The sequence below is a fragment of the Triticum dicoccoides genome, chromosome 2A, assembly GCF_002162155.2.
Source record: "Triticum dicoccoides isolate Atlit2015 ecotype Zavitan chromosome 2A, WEW_v2.0, whole genome shotgun sequence".
NCBI lineage: Eukaryota > Viridiplantae > Streptophyta > Magnoliopsida > Poales > Poaceae > Triticum > Triticum dicoccoides.
In genome coordinates, this window is record NC_041382.1 from 327,024,072 (window position 1) to 327,029,718 (window position 5,647).

The window sequence follows — 5,647 nt, forward strand, 5'->3', positions numbered from 1 at the left end:
TTATCCAGAATATCAAGGACACGTGGAAGCAGCCCATGTCAATTGCAGACTTAGCCGCCTGTGTCCAAGAAGAAGGTGAATCGACGACCCATTGGGTGCGCCGGGTTTCGGAAATGTTGCATTCATCAGACCACATTAATGCCGATTCAGGAGTCTTAACGTTGGAGGGAAATTGCCAGTTCACGCCTTTGAAGCTGAAATTGGGACGGCTCAAGCGTCACTGCAATGACATGGGAACGCTTATGGCAGCTCTGGTTAAGTATGTCGACTCTGATAGTACCAAGGACCCCGAGTCTGATGATGAAAAGCCGGGGAAGGGAAAGAAGAGTGGCAGTAAAAAGGGGCAGCAGCATAACCCGGCGGGTCATGGAAACAACGGTAGGCACAAAGCGGATAACATCTTGGATTTTGTGGCTAACACCAAACACAGAATAATAATCAGCGTCGTAAGGGTAAACCGCCCCCGCAGAGTGGAGGATCAAGTGTCAATCTTGAGCGCCTGTTAAACCAGCCTTGTCCAAGGCACGGGAAGCGAGAGAGATCAGCCACGTACCTTTGGAAGGATTGCTTTATTATATGGGAGTTTAAAAACTCGGATCTTTTCCAATACGATCATCGACTGCCCGGCGGTTTAGGAGGTAGTTCTCATGGGCCGGTTATGGTGGAGGCAGTTCTGGTTCGGGATTTCAAGGCAACCAAAGTGGACATGGCAATAAAGGCAGTCAGGGCAACCAGAGTGGTTATAATCATCAGGGGAGTCAGCAGCAGCAGCAATCGGGTTACCAGAGCAATCCGAAGCAGTTGAATAGTGGGCAGTATCATGTCTTCACCACTAGCTTATGCAAGCAGGATCAGAATCTTCATAAAAGGGTAGTAAACTTCGTTGAACCGTCAGTGCCCCGATATCTACGCTGGTCTGAACAATCCATTTTATGGTGTCGAGAGGATCATCCACCCCGGGTAGATAATCCGGGTCATCTGGCATTGGTGGTGGCACCTCAGGTTGGGGGGTATAAGTTCACCAAGGTGCTCATGGATGGAGGGAGCAGTATCAATATCCTTTATTATGAAACCTTCCGTCACATGGGGTTAACAGATAAAAATCTTAAATCGTCGAACACTGTTTTCCATGGTGTGGTGTCTGGTAAATCGGCGTACCCAGTTGGTAAGATAGCTCTAGAGGTTGCTTTTGGAGATGATCATGACTCAAGATCAGAGACATTGACTTTTGAAGTAGTAAAAATCAAGATCCCTTATCATGCCCTGTTTGGACGGCCGGCTTATGCTAAGTTCATGGCAAGGCCCTGTTATGTTTATCTGCAGCTCAAGATGTCGGGTCATAAGTATACCATCACAGTACATGGGAGCCGTAAGATTGCTTTGGGATGTGAAGAAGGTGATGCGGCCTATGCTGAATCCGTTTGTGCAACAGAGGAGTTGAAGTTCTATAAGGACAATGTTGATCTGTCAGATATGACTTCTCTGAAAAAGCTAACTACAGAGCATGATCCGGCCTTAAAGTTTAAATCGGCTGATGAGACTAAGCTGGTTGACTTTGTTCCTGGCGATTCATCCAAGCAGTTCAACATCAGCGCTAACCTGGATCCGAAATAGGAAGGCGTGCTCATCGAGTTCATCCGTGAGAACCGGGACATCTTTGCATGGAAACCTTGTGACATGCCAGGCGTACCGAGGGAACTCGCTGAGCACACCCTTAATATCGATCCCAAATTTAAACCGGTTAAGCAGTTTCTCCGCCGCTTCAATGAAGAACGGCGCAAGGCCATTGGCGAGGAGGTAGTCCGACTCTTAGCAGCAGGGTTAATTGTGGAGGTCTTTCACCCTGAGTGGTTAGCTAACCCGGTCCTAGTACTTAAGAAGAACGGCACTTGGAGTATGTGTGTGGACTACACAGATTTGAACAAGGCTTGCCCAGCTGACCCATTTACTCTCCCTCCTATTGATCAAATCATTGATGCTACGGGAGGTTGTGAGCGTTTGAGCTTTTTGGATGCTTATTCAGGTTATCATCAGATCAAAATGGCAGTTAAGGACTAGGAGAAGACAGCTTTTATAACTCCTTTTGGAGCCTTCTGCTATGTGTCTATGCCTTTTGGGCTTAGGAGTGCCCAGGCGACTTATCAGCGCTGTGTGCAGAATTGTCTTCATAATCAGATTGGGCGCAATGTTCATGCTTATGTGGATGATATCATGGTGAAGTCTAGAAAGGAGGAGACGTTGATAGATGACTTGAAGGAAACTTTTGATAATCTCCGGGTTTATAAGATGAAAAGATCAAAGCTATTACGTCTCTAGCTAAACCAGCGTGCACTACTAGAAACTACGATTTTACCTAGGGCCAAGGTCTTTACCTAGAGCTCATTTGCCTCCTCAAGGGAAAGAAAATCTATAAACAGTATACTCTAGGGGAAGATGAAGTTCCATGTGAAAATAAAAGGAAAATAAAGTTTACCTATAGTTGTTTTCTCCCCCTAGGTAAAGACAGCCACGTTGACAACACTGGACAAAATAAAAGCACCTATACGGCCCCACTGTTGCCGCGAGGATGGCCTCCCGCGCACTTTTTTTCATCAGCGCGCTCTATTTTTTGGCGGCCTACGCCATATTTCGGTGTGGGCCCACTACGCAGTGAGAAGGGCAGAAAGAGATGGCTGTTCGCATTTGGTCTTCTTCTCCCTCTCTCCTGAAGATGAGCGCCGCGTCGCCGCCCAACCCTCTCCCTCCTCCCTTCCCAGATCTGCGGCCCAACACGCCCCGCCTCCTCTCCCCCCTGTTGATGGACACTGGACCTTCCGTCGTCTTACCCTGTCCAAGACCAAACTCGTCTTCTCATCTGAAGCCGATCTAGATCTTGCTCTCTGACCGGTTCCCAGGCGGGCGTCCCTCTGCTTCCTGTCCTTGCACTTTGACGGGTACCCAGGTGCGTGTCCCTGTTCTTTTGCTCCGACGGCCAGCTGCCCAGAAGTTCCCCTGCTTCCTCTTCGATTGGCAGCCAAACGGCACATAACTGCGAGCATGGTAGCGTGTGAAGGTATCCCTCTCCCTATAGATTTGTTTAATAGTTTATAAGACTATTTAGGATGAACCGATGTTGAAATCTTTGTGCTATAGGGTATAGTTTAATGAGATGTGTAGGAAGACTAGTTGATGAGTAACAATATGATTTGAGGCTAACACTTTTTTGTTTCTGAACATCTGATTTAGTACGAGGTTGATAATTGATAGGTACAAGACGGTCTTTGCAAGACATCAGGCTCTGCTCCAGCTATTGATATCCATTTTCAGGTGAAAAGAAATGTCTAAGATGGTAATTAGTATCCAAGGTTATGTTTTGGGGAACAATTTGTTATCAAAAACATCTCTGCTAAATTTGTGATCATGTGGAGCACATTTGATTTCGTACAAAATACAGGTCACGGGATTCTGAAAGTTCTATCGGACGAACCAATGCTAGTGCAATATAGTTGTATTACTGTTTACAGATGTGATCGTCCCGGTTGTAGACTTAACATGATTTTAAATAGCTAAACTGAAGTAGCTAGCTCGGTATGCACATATAGTTAGGAAACTGACTAGCTATCTGACATGTGTTCCCTATACATTTAATGTGCTCCGTTAGCTACTAACTGGTTCCAGCTGATTTACTTCGTTTTGTACACAAGAAATACTATATTATTATAGATAAATCGCAAAACAAATGATAATGCAATATTTGCCCATCCCCTTCTTATATAGTTGATTGGTTCACAGAGATAACAATCTTGTCGTCACAACTGCCCTGAAGAACTGAGAAGTGTCATGGAACTTACATATTTCTTTTTTATAGAACTGTTGTTTGCTCTATAAATACCACATTATCTTGCAATTCTTACAGAGAATCGTACTTTGCTTTATAAATACAACATAGTCTTGCAAGCAGTCGATTTAACATCATTCTGTTGCTATGCTCTTGAAGCACTTGAACCCGCTTGGATCACGGCAAGACAGATAGAAGCAGGATGAAGAGCAATAACATGATATGCACGTCGTGGTGGAAAAATATGGGTACGTATATTTCTCGACAAACCGGTTACACTAAGACCCACGGAAACACGTGTGGGCTAGGTCCTGGGATTTCTTACCATCAAGTTGGTAAAAAGCCTCAATTTATTGGCAATTGCTAGAATTATCTTTGAATCGCAATGGCAGGGACATTATTTAGTTCTATGTTACTAGCAAGCCAAGTGTATTATTTTTGTCTAACAGAATTTGTTCAGGAAGATAGCAAAACTATCATAAACTGCAGGTTACAGCTATCCTATTTGGGACACTAAGCTATACACTTATCCTAGTTTTCTATTCAGAATGGCATAGCTTCTCTGGTCATACAATATTTTGCTTAAATTAGAATTTTTCCTGCAAGCAATACATTTAATATTTTACTATGCAAATCAGTTTCAATACAAGGGATAGTACGTTTTCCTATGCATCTGCCAACCACCACTTCTATCTATTTTGTCTAATTAATTTTCTTTGTTATCTCTACAAGGTTTACCAAATCAGGTGATAAGGTAAAAGAACTCTTCTTGTATTTCATAGTCGGCACTCGAGTTGCGACTCGTAGACTAGTCTGTCGACTAGTCGATCGGCTCGTAATCAGTGGAGAGAACACATACCATCATATGTTTTTTCCCATTAAATTCTCTTGGGGAAGGCATTATAAGTTTAGCTAATTCCATGTGTTGTGGAGAAGAAGAAAAGTTGGTCGAGCCCAACACCAAAATAGCAATCTTTGTACCTTTGTCTATTGATTAGCACAATGAACTATATCAATGAACTTGATTTGCTTGAGACAGAGTTAGTGCAACGAAGTATATCAATGAACTCTTCACTTATCATTGAATTATCTTCTTTCTTTGCAGGAACATATTCTTACGGGTGGTCATGGTCTGCTGGTTGATGGGCACAAACAAGTAATTGAGGCTCTCGCTCAAGGTCTTAATCAGAGTTGTAGATATTGTAGATACTTGGCCTGACCAACTCAAGGTCTTGACACCCCTCTTAATCAGAGGTGTAAATATTTTGCCTTACTAGAGTAGCAGATAATTGTCCTGACCAACAACACATGTACATGCTGACTTAGGTGTTCTGCTAGCTGTACGAAACATTAGCTATGTTTACTTGAATTCTGGCTTGAAATTGACCATGAGTCTGTAATTGAACAAGAATCTGATGTGTACATTGAATTTTAGCAGCAATTTATAATTTTGAATTATGGCACAGAATTTAATTATTGGAATTATGGCATATATGAATTTAAATTCGAATTGAATATTTGTATACGGTAGATATGGATATGATATGTCCCCACCATCTTTCCCTAGAGCCAAACGTTGTTGTAGGTAAATCAGCCTTCCACGCTGGACAACGTTGAGATGAATTCTTTCCCTAGTGCATAGGGCCCTAGGTAAAGAAATGGTTTCCCTAGAGTTTGGCAGGCACACCCTAGGGAAAGACCTCTTTACCGACTATACTTTACCTAAGGTTCTTTACCTAGGGCAAGCTCTAGGTAAAGTCTTTACCTAAGGTTTTTCGCATTTCACCTAGGGTATATGGCTCTAGGTAAAATCATAGTTTCTAGTAGTGG

General features: G+C 43.2%; 1 long non-coding RNA gene across 1 annotated transcript; it reads left to right on the top strand.

Annotated features, from left to right (window-relative positions):
* The first annotated feature begins 2,649 nt into the window (after window positions 1–2,649).
* Window positions 2,650–5,290, top strand: LOC119354492. The gene is made up of 4 exons (XR_005170987.1): window positions 2,650–3,052; window positions 3,247–3,306; window positions 3,977–4,065; window positions 4,923–5,290. It is a non-coding gene; the product is annotated as an uncharacterized LOC119354492 (long non-coding RNA).
* The last annotated feature ends 357 nt before the right edge of the window (window positions 5,291–5,647 follow it).